Here is an 18,576-nt window from a genome sequence, read left to right on the forward strand (position 1 = left end):
GGAAGAGACTTTTTAAAATATGCATCAAGTTGTTGAAATCTCTCTAGCGTGGATCAACTCAGGTCCAGGACCCTTTCATTAGTACCATGGGAGAAAGGCAGCATTGTTATATTTATATGCCTTCCTTAAGGGTAGACATTTACTTTCTGACAGAATTCGTACCCTAGTCTTCAGCCAAAAGGGGTCTCAGAGCAGCTCACGTTAGATAAAAACAAGCCACTCCTTACCCACAGGCTTACAATCTAAAAACCACCACACAAGGGAAAAGGGACGAGGGAAGAGGACAAACAAAATCAAAACTCAAGGCACCAATTTGTAGACAGTTTCTGTTCCAGAAAATACCTCTTCACCGTAGTGCCTGATGAGTGATGCTATGTCATCAAGCTTCAGTTATTGTGAATGATAAAGGTTTGGGCCAGAATTCAGTGCGAATTTTAGTGCAGGATTGGGGGCAGCCAGACACCAGATTCCATTCCATTTTAGGACACCTGGATGAAATTGTTAAAATCCATTCTGACTCGGATACTGTGCTTATTAATAATAGCTTTCTTTTTCTTTATTCTTCTTATTTTTTTCATTATAATTATGAAGCAGCATCAAACTGGATGTCAATGGCATCATTCTATTAGAACTGCTTGAGTTTCAATTGCTGCACCTTCTCCATCCACAATCTTTGTTTTAGGCCCTTGTATAAACCGTTCAATTATAACAAGCCAAGAGAAGGCTCAGTGAAGGGGTGGTTCCACGGTTAAGGAAGTATATTTTGTATAATATGTTTCATTTGTATTTGATTGTGTGTGTTTATCCTTTGTGAACTGCCTTGGGGATCTTTTTGGTGGAAAGGCGGCTTATAAATAAACAGTAGCGGAAGCAGACAAAAAACCCAGTTTGAAGAAACCCCCCCTTGGATTTTCTATAAGATCTTGGAAATTAAATGCTAGGCTCAAAACATTTCATTCACGAGCAAGGTGATAAAGTGGATCAACTGCAATTTCTCTTGGGTGAAATGGATTATTTAGATCCATTTCAATCTTGGGTACATACAATTTAAACTTTAACACACTGAAAAAGATATCCATGTAGGAAAGTCCTTGGAGTCTTATAACCAGAGGGTTTACATTATCCTTTTTTCTTGCTCAGAGTTCATTTAAGCAAGAAATAAAGACTGATGGAACATTTAACACAATGCAAACCTATACTTAAAGGATACAGTTCAAGAGGTCAGTTAAGGCTGCCATGCTGCAAAGACATGCACATTACTTACCTCTCTTTACTTAATGCAAATAAATGAATACTTGCAATGGATGTTAAGCAGTTTTGCACTGCCTAAAAATCATGCATTTGTATCTATGCAATGGTAAGAAAATGTTCATTTTCATGAATTTCAAAAATTAAATACACTTGTTTGGGTATCTTAAGGAGTTTTCACTTCCGGTAGGAGGAAATGTTGAAGCACAATTTCATAAAGGGATCCAGCGGTTCTCAACCTGTGGGTCCCCAGATGTTGTTGGACTACAACTCCCATCATCCCTGAGCTCTGACCTTGCTAGCTAGGGGTGATGGGAGTTGTAATTCAACAACATCTGGGGACCCACAGGTTGAGAAAGACCCCTGGATTAGACTGTTCTGAGACCGTCCATCAGCGTTTTAATTGTAAAGAAAACTCAAAGAATGCAACTTCTCACCAATAGAAAGAAACTGAAAGCCCTAAATTCATGCCTATAATCTTTTCAGTTCTTGGTAGTGGCTGGATTTATTCAGCCATGTTCACTTTTATAAAAATAGCAAATCGCATTAGCACTACACTGCAAGACCAAAGATGCCCAGCGATACCTTAATACAGATTAAATAAAAATAGTGCCACCTGAGTCAATCTGAAGATGATAATACTGTGTAATCCCATGCTATTAAAGGATGAGCATTGTAATAGCAGTGAAACAGCAGCACAGGCCTGTAGGAGGACAGAGTTCATCCTTTTCTTCCTTCTCATACGCTCAATTTTGAAAATGTTCAGTATATGGCAAAAGGCAATCCCATATATTTGGTTTTAGCCAAACTTAGAGCGTTTATAACAAGAGTGAACAACCAGAAGTTTATGTTCTAAACAGCCTTCATTTTTATTTTAAACTATTCCCATGGGAACTGTTTTCAAGTAGACAAGTTTAAGATAATGGTACTAAGATAGAAACCTTCTATATACACAAATATGTTGATTAAAAGATTCCAAAGCTTTAGTTGTCACCTTTGCTTGTAAACTTCTCCTGAAAAACACCAGTGTCCAAGAGATGTAAAATTTCCTCAGAAATGTTCAAGCCATACGAAATAGTGTCTTTGGAGGGGGGTGGGTTGGAGAGAAATTAGAGAACCCAAAATACATTGTAAGCACAATAAATGCTCTGTTTAGTATATTTATAAACCTTGTAATGACAATGATCTTGAGAATCCCGCAAGTATTTCTGTGCCTACAAGGGAACTTTGGGCTACATACTGAAACCGTAGCTCCCCCTCTCACATGGAAAACTGCTTTTTGAAACTCGGAGACTTTCCAAAGCAATTTGTGATATATTTATTGCACAATTAACTTTAGAGACCAGAAAAAGTCAATAAAATTATGGAGTACAATAAAGCAATCTGGGTAAGTACAAAATTGCCTATAAAAAGATGCAACATTTAAACACACACGAAAAAGCAAGCTGGGTAAATACAAAACTACCAATATAAAAGATGCTGCAATTAAAACATGTACAAATTGCTCTATTTATCCACTATATTACTTTATTTTGAAACCTCAGAGGGGCTGAAAAATCACAATGGAACTGGCTGTAACTGTTCGTTCCAGGAAGTTTTAATATAATAAATGCAATGGAGCTTCAGCTACCCTTTATTGTATGGTATGCATGAGATCCATAAAGACTAAGGCTGCTGGGGAAAGTGCAAGTTTTGCTTTGCATAGACCCTGAATAGCTCAGAACCTATAGGACTTAAGAAACTGCTATCTACTCTATGGCTTGCTGCCATCTCCATAATGTGCCAGGAGCCCCTTCTTAATATCCACGTTCCTAAACTTGCAGCTATGGAACTGCTTCCACCTGGGAAAAGACCAGACATGCATTTCTAGCAAGTGGAATGGTCCAATGTTTTCTTTTGCAACTAACTTTGAGTAACTGAGGTTAAGTGGAAAGGAGACTCTCTCAAGTCTTCAGAGGTCTATATTTAGTTGCTATATCAGCCCTATTTTAAGAAGTACTGTTAGCAGTGTTCACTAATAATAAACCAGGAAAATGCTCTACAGGCATAAACCCACCACTGAAACTGGTGCATAAATGATACGCAGACAGGTAGAGCAGCAAACAAGAATTGCGACCGGAGAGTTTTGTAAAAAGCAAACTTTGCTGCAGTGAGTCACCTTAAATACTCCAGCAGGAAGTGTTATGGGGGAGGCACGAAATGTAATTTTTACAAATTTCTTCAGGGAGGAGGGGGGTCTTTAAAAATATGTTTTTGGGTGTGAGAAATTCAGATCTGCTATTATTTTTTTGACTGGACAAGATTTATTTTGGTAAGTCTATGTCTGATGAAGAAGCACATAAACTCCTTTCGGAAAAGCGAAGCATTTTAATTTTTCCTTTTTGAAAATGCCAGGTAATTCTAAATAATAAAAAGTGCACATAAAAGAAAATAATAAAAAGTGCACATAAAAGAAAAGTGTCCTAACTGCCAGTTCCTGCATAGCAGGGGTTAAATGAGGTGACCCTCAGGGTCCCTTTCAACTTTGCAATTCTATGATTCTATGCCACAATTCCTAATGCAGCAATGTGATGAAACAGCCATTATGCATGCACTTGAGGACCCCAAACATATATATATGTATAAAAGCTAAAATTAAAGCTAGAAATCATCCTGTAGAATAGCAATCAAAGACACATCATCACGGTCTTTCCTCACCATACTTCCCTGTTACAACATAAGCCCTTGTGGGACAAAAATCCCTCACTGAAGATGGGTGATGGCCAATATTTTGGGTGTGTGAATAGATAAAACTTCCCTTGTATTCACAAAGCAGAGTTCATTTAACTGTTTGTGGTAGCATTTACGATCTCACAGCAGAAATATTCTAAACTTCTGTGAAGGATGCCCAGCATCCACTCCCCAGTCAGAGGTTCAAAATATGAGGAGGCACTTCTGGAACAGAACTGTATATTTATTTAATTACGTTTGATGGTTTCGTAAGTAAGGCTCAAAACTTTGTTAAAAACAGGTAAGTTTTTAAACAGTGCACTTTATCAAACCAAGTCTCTGGTAGACTTTTCTCACGGGTTATCTGTGTTCTAACCAGCAACACCCAGCCAGCCCCTTCTAGGATTTAACCTCTCCACTGGGAATCAAAACCTGGTTGCCCTGCCTAGCTAATCCCACTCAGGTAATCAGAACTTGGCCTGCCCACAGGCAATCCTTATCTGTAACAGAGCCAATTCACTTTCTGATCCCACAAACAATCCCTGCCTGCACTGCCTCAAGACAGGAAGTCCATATTTGATTGCACTCAGATAGTCTGCCCACCCAGACTAAGTTCCTATCCCACTGTGAAACTAACTTAAATTCCACACCCTCTCCCCTGTTTGGCTGATGGTCTCACCAGATCTCATGAGTTGCTGGATCACCAGGAGAGACTGTCCGTCACATCCTGTTCTTTACAATGCGTAAGTAAAGGTAAAGGGACCCCTGACCATTAGGTCCAGTCATGACGGACTCTGGGGTTGCGGCGCTCATCTCGCTTTATTGGCCGAGGGAGCCGGCGTACAGCTTCAGGGTCATGTGGCCAGCATGACTAAGCCGCTTCTGGTGAACCAGACCTTCTGATCGGCAAGTCCTAGGCTCTGTGGTTTAACCCACAGCGCCACCCCGTCCCTACAATGTGTAAGTACTCAGTCATAAATATACTTGTGAATGCTAATACAATGCTAGGAAAGTAAAATAAAAAAAGTGATGGAGAATTAGTGGTAATGTCCTCAACTCCTCTCCAAGCATCTACACACACACACAACCCTACAACTTTGCAGGGTTCACAAAGATTAAGAATGGAGTGGACTGGTTTTTAAAACCTATTTATATTTCCTATTTTTTGCATTCATGTTCCTGAAACCTCTGGTTTAATATCCAGGTCTCTTTAAAACTATCCATCGTTAGAACCACCAACTAAATTCCCTAAGTTCAAGTTCAGATACAACAGGGAACTATTATTAACGCAAAGTGGAATTTACATGGAATATGCATGGAAGAAAGTGTGGGAAGAGCACTCAAAGTTGAAGTCTCATTCTTGTATAAAAATCTAGTAAAATTACCTAAAATCCTGTAACCTCCAAGGAGTCATTAAATGACAGTGCAATGGTTTGTCATACTTTACTCCCCCTTTTCCCATTGCTATATAAAATTCTATAGGAAGTTTAGGCAATGTGAAGTCACAACTAGCTCAAGATACAAGGTTCCAAGGCAGCAGAGATCATACCTGTGCAGCATTCCCCACACCCAATGCCTTACTTAAGTTGGGCTCTATAATGTTCACAGACATGGTGCCCACCTAAGCACTTTATCTCTGACATACTAAACTATCTACACCCAGATGAAGTCACCTGGTTCAAAACAGAATTTTGTTTTGATGCAGAGGATCTCACACCATTCAGATTATTACACGCTCTACCTCACATTTAAACAACAGGCCTTGGGTTTCTTCAACCATTTGTTACTTGTAAGACACTGCTCTCATTATAATGACTTTCTCTTTCTACAACCCAGCCAGTCCAATTTCCCATGTATGAAAATTTTCCAGGGTTTTTGAAAAAACAAACAAACTCTCTTCTCTTTTCCAAGCCTTCAACTTTGTTCACATACCCCAAGTTTCCAAGTTATTTCTAATACTTACTTTAGTTTTTGCTTGTCAGCCTCCTCATCTACCCTGTTAGCAGTAGTCTCAAATACAAACTATTTCAAGAGCCAAGCGTAAACCTGCAGAGCAGCTTAAAATCCATCTTGAGACTTATTTCTCATCACAGTGACAACTGAAATGTTGTAGACTTTTTTTAAACCCTTGTCAGTTTTTATCACTACCTTATACTGCTTGTTCTGGTCCCCTCAAATTCCCCTCTCTCCAATCTACTCATACCATTTCACATTACTTGCTTATTGCAATGGCTGAACATTATTATGTGCTACCTGAATGAATGACACTACAAAGTGCTTCCCTGAAACACATTACAAATACCCGAAGGGCACACTCTAATTGCGCTTCTTGTTTGCAGCCAGCTACACAAAGAAAATCCGCAAAGAAAACTATGTAGGGAAGAAATCTCTTAGCCACAAAAGCTTCATTATGTATTATTTTAAAATGCAATAATCTAGGACACTACAAAACAATTTGTCAGGCATGACTGTGTAAACATGAATAGTATAAACAAAACAAATAGGTTTGCTAAAAATTCCTATAACCTAATAATTAACAAGCCATATTCATGTTACGTTACAAGAGTGCACCTGTCAGTTTCACTGACCCCCCCACCCCAATTATTATTAATTGCATTTAGTGATTGCTTTCTACATAACACGCCTCAAAGCAACACAAATATAAAAAATACCAAACAACATGCCAACCATTTAAAATCAAATACACAGAATAAATACAACAGAACAATAACAACCTTCACAGAAAAGTGTGTCCTATTAACACACTTCACTGCCGGGGAATTAAATAAATTCTGGTATTTTTAACCCACCTCCATGGACATAGACATCAATAGGGACATGGGTGGCACTGTGGTCTAAACTAAGGTTACCAGATTTTTTTCAATGAATCCGGAGACACTTCTAAACTTCAATGGATTTTGTCAGGGGACTGATTTGTAAACCCAGTGACTGTCCCTGGGAAATGAGGACGTCTGGTAACCTTAGTCTAAACCACTCAGCCTCTTGGGCTTGCTGATCGGAAGTTTGGCAGTTCGAATCCACGTGTGACAGGGTGCGCTCCCGTTGCTCTGTCCCAGCCTAGCAGTTTGAAAGCATACTAGTTCAAGGAGATAAATACATACCACTGTGGTGGGAAGGTAAACCTTTTACTTTAGATATCAATAGCAATGAATTAAGTATATTGTTATTGAAATCAGGGGGATATGAAGGCACAACACACACATCTCATGTGTACAAGCGCAATACAATTTTAACCAATTCATCATGGGGCACACAAAATCAAGAAAACACAGTCTTCCCAACAGCAACAAATAATGCAAGTGATATAATTTGTTCCTTTAAAATGATTAGTTAACATCAGAAGACAGTACCAATTTGCATGGGATTGAAACAGCTTGTTATTTCTCCAGAGCAGATGCCATAGGAAAACAAAACTTCTTGAAAAGGGTAGTGTTAGTATTTCACTGACTTCCAGTAAGATAAACCAGCTATTAAGGCTTGGGTACAGAGTCTACCATGGCACCTTTGGAATATACAATATTCCCATAACAAAGGAGTAATTTTTCTGTAGTTTTTGACAGTTGTATAGAAGAGGAAATCTAAACGGTATCAGGCATGTGACCACTTTATGTTTCTCTCTGTGTGTGCACATGCTTAAAGAAAGACAGACAACAGTATGATTCACACAGTATTTCAGCAGCACCAAATCTTGTTATTAAATATCCCATCTAATATACCTCATTTCAAGTCTGTTTGCTCTTCGAAAGCAAAAGTACAGTGTTAATGAATTTTAAACCAAAGCTTCTGAAAATGATTCATGAACTGTCTCCAGGCTGCAAATGCTCCAGGATGCAGAAGCTCTAAGAAAATATCAAAAGCTAGTCATACTACACAGAAAGTTTAATAATTAGACTAAGACCCTTCCTGCAAAAATGTTCCCTCCAACAGAAGTGAGGACACAAGAAGGGGCTCCTTGGATGTGGAAAGTTTTTCCCAAAGTGGTCTGCCTGGCCCCATCTTTGCCACCATCTCAGAACCAGCATCAATATCTTCTCTCAGGCATTTAATTGTTGATTTTATTGCTGCAACTTTGATGACATTTGCTGGCACTGTTATTTTTATAGCGATCACGCTGAGATTGTGGAGCTTAACAGTTTTTTTGTTTTAGTGCACAGCCATTTGCAATCCTAGCTTTCGCTTTTTGCTAATAAGACATTGTGGCGTCTTCTTAGCTAACAATAATAAAACACTGCAAATCAATGGTCAATCAAACATTGATAAAAATTAAACAAGCCTTGGCTTTCAACTGTACCGTCTAAATACTGCTATAAAAACACAGAACCTCCCCCATCTTTGACAAGTTCATATAACATGCAGCTACAAGGAAAAGAGGGATAGCTTCAAAGAGAAGGTACCAGCAACATTCCTGCTTGGTCAGGCTCAAATTTAAGAGCGTTGAAGCAAAGCAGTGGAGGCCATATTGATGCTTATCCACATTTAGCTTCATGAACTCAGGCAGGAAGCCCTTCAAGTTAGAAGGGGAGGATTGCTTCTTTAAGCTACTGTAAGATAACTTGAGTCAACACTACTAACAGATGCTTTATGAAGAAGAAAAGGTTAGCACGTAACGGCCCTTTTATGCTCAATGTGTTACAGCCACCCAGGGAAAAGATTTCTTGTACAGGGAATTTAGCCCCCAATCTAAAATTAACATTACATACTTAGGAAAAAACCATCCATTTTTAAATAAGCACGTTATTAAAATGTTTACCAATTACAAACATTTATTTGGAAGTATGGCCCAAGGATTTATTGGAGCTCTCTTTGAAGAGTGCGTTCATAAGATTACACAGCTTTATGGAACTACTCCCATAAGAAACAGCAACAAATCCTTTAAGACAGACATGTGGATTTAGGCAAGCTTTATTCACTGCATAACTCATGGCTGTTGAATTGTATAATCAGACATTCCACAGCAGCATTTTAAATAGACATTCTCTGACATCAGATACAGTTTTCTTATGCTCTAGAAGGGTAGGATGACTTGTTGTTTACCATGGAACTGATCTTACCCCACAAGAGGAGGAGGGCGGGGACCTGGTGCATTCTAGATGTTGCTTGGCTGCAGCAGCATCCCTGACCACTGGTCATGCTAGCAAGCGCTGATGGGAATTTGAGTCCAGCACCTACAAGGCCATGGGTTCCTCAACCTTGCATTACGTAATAAAATTCTGTGCTGCTCAATTCATCATCACAGCAAGACGAAATATTCAGGAGAGTCAGGGTGAATTGACTCTGTCAACCTCTCCCGCTTCCTTCAAATTCCTCCTCAAAACCACATTTTTTTGTGTGACTTTTGGCTTATCTTTCGGGACACGTTTCAATTACATGTAACGGAATTTGCAGACGTTTTCCTGCCTTGTCTATCTCTTCCTCCCAACCCGTCTTGTTTTCCTATTGTTTAGAATGTAAACTCCTTGGGAATGATGAGCCTTCCACGTAACTTGAACTTGCTTATACATTAACTGGCATGGTTCTAACATTGCGCAATACCACCATGGTTAGCAAACTTGACCAATGGAATGCATCACATAGATTTCATAGTCTTCAAACATGTTCATCAGGGAAACAGGTGCTTGGACCTCTTTCTGCTCTTCTTGGGCACTTAGCTCAACGATGTAGAGCACAAGCATTGCATATATAAATGCAGGTACAATCCCTAGCATCTCAGGGAGCAGTGCAGGGGAAGATATCTCTGAATGAGACCTCAGAGAGCTGCTGTCAGAGTAGACAGCACTGGGGCTTGCTGAACCAACTGTCTAACTTGGACTAAGCCCACTTCATATATTCATATGTCAAGCAGAGCGACAGAGGGAGTAAACCTATGCTAGTATTACCACTAACAAAAAAAAACCCCTCATTTCCTACCAACCTTTCTCGTTGGTCTCTAATTATTTAGCAGTAACTACCAAGAACCTTTCTGTGCCTGTTTTACTATGTGAAAACTGATTTAATAACCCTCCACTTTTGCATTTAACAATGTTTCTATACCCCTTAATCACCAAAACTTCTAAGAGGTTTACATAAAATATAAATGTATAAGCCACTTACTACACCGAGTAGAATATACTGAACTTGATACTTCCCTCAAACTTTCTTCAGAACCAGTTCATGTAAAATGTTGTAATGCTGCATTACATCTCATTTAGTCACATCCTTCAACTTCTGAAGATCACACGTGAGATTTATTATTTTCCTTCTTTCTCTACTAAGGCTACAATATATTTGTTAGTTGGCAGTTGGCAGCATACTGTAGTTCCTCACGAACCATTCAGGGGTTTTATTTAAGCAATATTCAAATTATGTTAAATAAATAGACCAACTACCAAGGAAAAAAGGGGGCCGATGGGGGAGAGTAAATAGGCAGCATACAATAGAACTGTGCCCATTAATTTGATTTTCCATTTTTTAATGTTAAAGCGTTTCCAATAAGGTTAACACAATTATATCTATGCACATTAATTACTCAGGAAGTTTATCATTTCCCAATCAACTGCACTTCCAGTTGCCCAGGAACCTAACTGCCACAGTTATTTCTTCAGCAGATAAAATGTAATAACAGCTTTGTGGGGAGGAAGAAATTGAGGGAAAGTAGGAAATTAATCGGCTACCATAAAATTTTCCAAGTAGAATCTCAATTAAATAACATTTGAAAATTAGATTGAGAGGTCTAAATGAATTTCTGTTAACATGAAAAGGAAAGTCATAAAAAACCAGCCATTTCATAGCTTGGAACATCTGGAAAGCGACAGATTTAAAAATAACCAGAGAGAACATTTCAGATGAGAACTGCTGAAAAGAAGAAGATTTTAGAAAATGTTTCTGGCATGTTATTCACCTGCAGTATAATAGTACAGTATGCATGCATTTATAAACATATATTAAAGTATTCCACAGTGCTAACTGTAATGATTTTAATTACAATTAATGGCGCTGTACTCTACAATCTTGATTTCATCACAGAATTCTCTTCTTTAAATTTGTACGGCTGTAAGATAGTAGCATCCTATAGAGATGCAGATGCAGTTTGGCGTATTTCAAGTGGATCAACTATTTCTGTGAACTCTTGTTCTCTCTGAACCTTGAACCTGCAGAGACGGGTGAGAATAATCTCAGCAGCTGCATGACAACGAATGTTACGAATGTGATATTGTTGACAAAAATGAGAGGCGAAATCATTACCTGTAGCTGAAGCCTGGCAGTTACTTTGTTATGTAGCCTGCTAATGATCAGTTGCTACAGTTATAAGGAAGCTTTTGCAGGCCTTACTGGTTTACAGTCCAACCTATCAGCTTATATTCGAGACAGGAAAATTCCAAAGGTCAAGTGCTGATAGGCCACTTAATGGACACTCCCTTGGCTCATAGCTATAGGCCAGCGATCTGGAAACTACAGACATGGAGGTCACTGGTCAGAGGGTCCTGGCTGAAACTGTAGAAAAGGGCAATTTGGTGTGTGATTAGTGGGGGCATTTCATGGAAGGAAGAGACTGAGGAAGCAGAAGCAGAATGCTATCCACACAATATCTGTATCACTGATGGTGTACTAAGGAGACACAGTACTACTAAAGGTTTTATGGTGTCAAGTGACATTTTTAGGGAGGAAAGTGTATTTGTAATATATTTGAGGATTTGTAAACCAGGTCTTCCACAGTTAGGTGGATCCTCTACTGCAGCGTTTTTCAAACTTGGGTCTCCGGCTGTTTTTGGACTACAACTTCCAACATCCCTAGTTAGCAGGACCAGTGGTCAGGAATGATGGGAACTGTAGTCCAGAAACAGCTGGAGACCCAAGTTTGGGAAACAATGCTCTACTGTCTAGGGAGGGTTTGTGTATGGTACAAATGGGCAACTCTGCCTCGACTGGTATTTTTCCACTCTAAAGCAGAAAAGGTTTCAGGGAATTGTTTGGGCACCAGTTCATTAAGGCGCCCCAAATCTTCCACTGTGAGAATTCTTTCTCTCAACTCCTTCCAACAATTAGTTGGAACATGCATTTCATGTTCACAATTGAACTTGTAAGACTATTGTGGAAACCAAAAGCCGACAGGGGTGACAACGGGAGGTCTGAAAAGCCAAGAAATGGATAAAATTATTACACTGGGGTGTGTGTGCATGTGTGTTTGTGAAGACGTTGTCAGGATTGCTCAGCGAGGAGCAGACTTCATACTCCTGCATGCTCTGTTGCAGGTTCAGCAGCTGCTATGGACACTTCTTTTTTAAAAAAAAACCCCCAAAGAAAGGAGAAAGGAGCTAGAAACAGCTAGCTCTGTTAGAGGAAGTTCCCACAGCTTCTGCCTATATAAGACTTGACCTTTCTGTAGCACTCTCATTCCCCATTTGTAATATCACATTGCGCCAGCCTTCTGGCCAAACCTGAGTGCATAAGAGCCAAAACCCTTTGTGCTACACCCTTCAGGCCAGTTTATTTGGCTGAACAGCTTTATTTGGCTCTATTAAATCCAACCACATTGGGGCTGATCCAAGCTCGTCATTTTTTGAGAAGCTCATCATAATAAGCCTTTAAGGTATAATCTACAGCTGTCCTTTTTTTGTGTGTCCCTTTGGGAAAGAAGTTAGGGTGCCTTTTGTTTTATATATAAGTTATGCTTACTATCCTCCCTTCGCCAAATGGTCCGAGGGCAGGATTACAGAAAACAGCACAATTTAAAACAATATATAATTCATTATGCTTCCCAGGGGTCCTATCATTTGGGATGCTGCTTCTGCAGCAGCAGCATTCTAGGACATAATGGAGGCTCTGGGTCAGCCCTCCTTATTGTGAGACTCTGCTGTCCTCAGTGCCATGGAAGTTTTAAAGGAAAGGAAAGAGCGGTGCAGCCCCTCTGAAGAAGCACTGGGTTGATGGGGCCACGACCTTTCATCAATCAGGCCTTGCTATCAATCAGGAGAAACAGGACCATGAAATTTCAAAGAGGCTCTGAAACAATAGGTCTTCATTTTAAAATACTCAAGCCAATTCCAAAAACTGATATTTCTGACGGCGGATGGTACTTGTCCACCACTGAAGAAAAGCAGGTTGAAGGAGAAAGATAAATGGAAGATGAAATGGGATGGGGCAGAGAAGAGAAATAAGCAAACCCAAACATACTGTTAAGAAGGCATGCAGCAAAACAGCTTTCAATCAGAGTGCAATAGCTGGTCAGTACTAGCATTGCAAAAGCCACTTCTCATACAAAATCTACACTGCAGCCCACATGCAGGCTTTCCATACATGAATTATACTTTTTACCCAAGTTGGGAATAATATATGAAGCATGGCAAGAGGCACAGGAAGAGGTGGAAGCACAATGCTTAGGGTTGCCACGCCAAAAACTTCAGAAATGGGAGTCCTCTCTTCTATGTATGTGCGGTAAATCCCAAACAAGGGAGCAAGGAGGGGAAATGGGTTGCAGGCCCTGCATCTGTCCCAGAAAGTCTCCACAGAGTTCTATGGAAAGGATGGGGAAACCTGCAGCCTCACAGGTGCTCTTGAACTCCAGCTCCATCGGCCCCAGACAACATGGCTGATGGTCAGGGATGATGGCGGGGAGTAGGCCACAAGCACTTGGGAGGGCACAGGTTAGCCATAGCTGTTCTATTGCAACTGAATGTACTGATCTGGAATAAGGTGAATAAGCAGGTCATGGTTGTCCAGGGCGTTTTTTTTTAATCACTCTGAGGAAAAACAATTTTTTTTCTCCAAGGCCAAGGAAGGAGGAATTAATTAGTTCCTAATTTAAAGCATAAATACATGTCATTACCTTCTGGTACCACAATTGTCCTATTAATGGCAATTAAAAAAAGGTTTACTCTTCCTCCTTGAGGTCTGACTTAATTCACTATTACTTGGCAATACAGTAGCATTTGTACCGTCTTCAAAGTCAGATTACAATAAATGAATATTGACACCCCAAACAATGATTCTGGCTTTCTTCTGACTCTGGCTTTTTTTCTTTTGGGAAAACATTCCCACACGCCTTTCCATCCACGTTTTCTTTTCTGGCTTCTGCACTAAAAATGCTTTCATCCCAAGCAACAACTATGAATTAGGAGCAAATCCCATTTTACATGGCGCTTGCTTCTAAGAGGCAGAGGATCGACAGCAACAGCCTGCCAATTCCAAGAACCTTTCTGAAACAGCCATTAACTGGGTCAGGAGTAGCCTTCCAACTTTTCACATGCTGAAATATTTACACGTCACTTAACTCAGCTGCTGTAAAATGTTCCAGGCCACTGGGACAGTCTCTGCTCCAGGATGCCAAGTAGCATGACCCTTAAGGTTGCGGCTGAAACTAACTTTAAAACAAGAAAGACTAAATATTTCAACAGCTTCCATTGCTATGTTTTCAGCTTAACCAGTAAGAACTTGGCACAACCCTATCCTTCGCCGCCTATCCAAAATTCAGGTTGCCCTATGGAATCGACGGTTTCAAATTTAGTTTGAACAGACATGTCTGAAATAAGGAACAGACCCAAAAATAAGGAGAAGTGCTTGAAATAATCATCATATTGTAGTTCTAGGCAGAACACTGCATAGCACAAGGGGTGAAAATGAATCTGATACGGAACCACGGGGCCATTTTACACACGACAATAAAATTTATATGCTGTGGAAACACATGGGCCTATCAGCCACATTTTCCCCCAACAATATTTGGAACATAGGAAGATTTCCCTTAAGCCAAGTCAGACCAGTATTCTTTGTAGCTTAGTATTGCTTACAGTTACTGGAAGCTCTCTCCGGGATTTCAGAGAAAGGTCTTTCCCAACCCTACCCAGAGAGGCCAGTGACTGAATGCAATACCTTTTGCAAACCACACTGAGATTTGTCCCTTCCCCCTAGGGAAGTTGCAATGTGAGTTGCAATTGCCTGAACTGCCTAGAACAGTGGTGGCCAAACTTGGCCCTCCAGCTGTTTTGGAACTACAACTCCCACCATCCCTAGCTAACAGGACCAGTGGCCAGGGATGATGGGAACTGTAGTCCAAAAACAGCTGGAGGGCCAAGTTTGGCCATCACTGGCCTAGAAGGATGCATCCCTCACGATTACATGCAAGTACCGTATTTGTCACTCTATAAGACGCACCAGACCATAAGACGCACCTAGTTTTTGGAGGAGGAAAACAAGAAAAAAAAATCTGAATCTCAGAAGCCAGAACAGCAAGAGGGATCGCTGTGCAGTGAAAGCAGCAATCCCTCTTCCTGTTCTGGCTTCTGGGATAGCTGCGCAGCCTGCATTCGCTCCATAAGACGCACACACATTTCCCCTTACTTTTTAGGAGGGAAAAAGCGAGTCTTATAGAGCAAAAAATACAGTACATCTTGCATGTTAAAAAGGAAGGAGCTACAAATACACCTACCAGTTACCACACCCAGACCAAATTTTACCAGCTTCTCTGCAAGAATATCATGTGGAAGACTGCCAAGCAGTTAGCTCTTGGCTACAGTGCTCAGAAAATACTGTTTCAACAAGTAAATCATCTAGTGTAGACATTTGTAAGATTTTACATGCCTACACATTTAGGAGGTAGTAGCAAAGAGAGCCCATATCATTATAATGAGTGTTTTGTTCAACATCGTGGGTATGTGGGGGAGGCCATTATGTTGAAGTCACAGCATACCAAGTCCAGAGTTCTCAATCCACTCATTTTCAGCAGTTCAACATGGACTGTTTTGCAAGGCAGTTGATTTTTGTGCTCTTTCCATTCACACTCTTTAACAGCTTTATCACCATCAGAGAAGGGGATGCCAAAAAGGGGTGCTATTGCTTAATTATCTTCATTACATACAAACCCAGATACTGTGTACACTACAAATAATTTGTGGCTGTTAGGAAAACATATGCTCATGTTCCATTGTCTCCCTTTTTTGGAAAATGCATGCACAAGCTCCAACTGCAGAAAATTAGAACAGGAGAGGTGAGAATGGTGAATGTCACATTTTGTTTCCTATTTATCTATCAGGGCTATAATCCTACTCATGTTTATCTGTAAGTAAGCTCCACTATACCCAGGAAGACTTGCTTATGAGTAAATATCATGGGATTGCAGGGCAAGCAGTGTTCTAGGAGGTTGCTCCTATCAATTTCCCATCTGTCTTTGACTTCTCTTTCTATTCTGTGCTGTCTGTGTCACGGCAAGGTTTTGTAACGCTATGGAATCCTCAGTGTGGAAAGTGGGTGTACATTCATAGATTTAACGTATTACAATTTTTTTTATATTAATTCACTGGTCTTCAACTGGTAGGTCAGGATACACTGCTAAGCCATGGCTTGATCTAAGGTGGGTTGCAAGAGGAGCGCTGCAACAATGCAAATACAGTGGTACCTCGCAAGATGAATGCCTCGCAAGACGAAAAACTCGCAAGACGAAAGAGTTTTTTGTTTTTTGAGTTGCTTCGCAAAACGAATTTCCCTATGGGCTTGCTTCGCAAGACGAAAACGTCTTGCGCCTTTTTCAATGCATTCCTATGGGGAACCGTTAATGTATTTCCTATGGGAAACCGTGCTTCACAAGATGAAAAATTCACAAGACGAAAAAACTCGCAGAACGAATTAATTTCGTCTTGCAAGGCACCACTGTATACTGTATGGGAAAAGATTCAGAAAGCCCCCCCCCCCCCCGCACGCATGTCTAGGTTAAAACCAAACAGTTTTGGGTTAAAACTGGGTGGTCCTGGGTATAAAAAGGTTGAAGACTGCTCTACTATACACTCTCACGTTCCAAATCATTCTGTAACCTACGGTGAATTTAGCGCACATCTTAAGAGCCCTAGGAGGCATGGAAAGCTGTAATGACAAAGGCTTCGGGTAGACTATACTGATCAGCTGGGATTATGTGGATGGGATAGGCTGCCACGATGTAGCTACAGAAGAAGGCCAGAGAAGATGCAATGAACAAGAGGGTGAAATGGTGGGTATCCCTCACACATACACAAGACAGTGAACTGAACCTCCAAAGGAGACCAAGTGGAAACAGCTGCTTTTTACCATGCAGAGATATAAAATGCAAGGCCAACAACAACATGCAGAAGCAAATTCTAATAATACACTATTACAGAAAGGTTACTTAAAAGAACAAAATAACAACAACAACATAGCCAGCTGAGTAAAGTTAAGACTGATTGCAGATATTATAGCAGCTGGAAACCAACCGGGGTTCTCTCACACATGCGAACAGTAAGCAAAGGATTTGTATTTAACACACTTATGTAAAACTGAAATAAAGGGAGTAAAGCAGAATGAATGCTCATACCCAAAATGAACTTAAAAATCATGGAAAGCCAGGCTGACTTTGCTTCCCCCCCCCCCACACCTGATTTGTGGCTCAAGAAGATGCTCCCCTCAAACCAAAACAAAAACTCCAAATGAAGTTTATACAATATACATGCCAAAAATGAACGACCTCGGCAAAATGCATTTCCTTATCCTGGCCATTCCCTAGGTCTCTGACTAAAAGAAAAAGAAAAATAGTATCTGTTATTTTGACAGAAATCTAGCTGCCAAGATTGCTCGTAGCAAAGGGGTTTTTTTGTTTTGTTTTGTTTCTTAGAAGAGATCAAACATTACAGCTCATTTGCAGAGGGTTCAGCAGGACCTGACATGCAGATCTGATGCAACTCACACATGCCACCTCCCCGTTTATATAGCAGCCCAGAAAAACTGTCAGGGCAGTATGGGTGGCACACCCCAAACAGAAGGTGGTTGTGCAACGCCTCGTCCCACGTACTCCTTCCTGTTCACAGGCATTGCTTCCCATTGCTCAAGTTTAACACTGAAGCAGTATATTGAAACTGCCAAGAGCCTCCTCTGGTCGTATGTCCCATTACATTCAATACAAATGCAGGAGCACCACCGCCAAGATGAAAACTGAAGCCTCTTGTAATGTGTGCTAAATTTAATCAGGGACTGCCCAATAAATTTTGCCTGCTGAGGCAAAGGGTGAAATGGTGCAGCCCACCACCCAGTTCCATGTGCAGAATCTGACCAGCCTGGCAGATAAATCTTATTTCAATGCTGGTAATGGTGTTGTGACCCTGGACCTGGGAGGGCATGCAGCGCCATGAACCTGTGCGGCGAGTGTCCCACTGGTATGGAGGTGTGGCACTGCCATCTTCTGGACTCAGAGGACTCCAATGGAGGACCTTAAGGTGACCCAGGAAGACCTGTAGTAGGAGAAGGCTGTGTCTCTCATATACAGAGCAGCAGCTTGCAGCATAAATGCTGCCAACAAATAGGTGACTGCTGCTACTGTTACTTCTACCGCTCAGTATCAGGGTTCAGTTTCAGTTTGTTCCTCGCTTCCCCAGAGCACAGCCTGAACCCTACCTTGCCTCCAGCAAGGAATCTTATCCCAACACCCGAGTCAGGCCTTGCCTTGATGCAGAGAGCACAGCTAATGGGAGAGAGACATCTACTACATCTCATGGCATCAGGTGCAGGCCAGGCTATGTGTGGAACATGCACGCCTCTCTCCTCTATTCTCAGCTGCCTCACTCTACCCAATAGTAGGGCTGGCCCTGTGTATCATACAGGTAATCTCCCCTCCCAGCAAGATTT

At 40.8% G+C, this 18,576-nt stretch overlaps 1 protein-coding gene and 1 long non-coding RNA gene across 2 annotated transcripts in view; one reads left to right on the top strand and one right to left on the bottom strand.

Moving 5' to 3' along the window:
• The window catches only part of HPCAL1 (hippocalcin like 1), a 77,886-nt gene that overhangs the window by 51,366 nt on the left and 7,944 nt on the right, over positions 1 to 18,576 (bottom strand). The window lies entirely within an intron of this gene.
• On the top strand, positions 4,920 to 12,845 carry LOC310673480. The gene is made up of 2 exons (XR_014509060.1): positions 4,920 to 6,822; positions 6,904 to 12,845. It is a non-coding gene; the product is annotated as an uncharacterized lncRNA (long non-coding RNA).

Source organism: Podarcis tiliguerta (genome assembly GCF_965153285.1).
Source record: "Podarcis tiliguerta genome assembly, chromosome: 3".
In the NCBI taxonomy this organism is placed as follows: domain Eukaryota; kingdom Metazoa; phylum Chordata; class Lepidosauria; order Squamata; family Lacertidae; genus Podarcis; species Podarcis tiliguerta.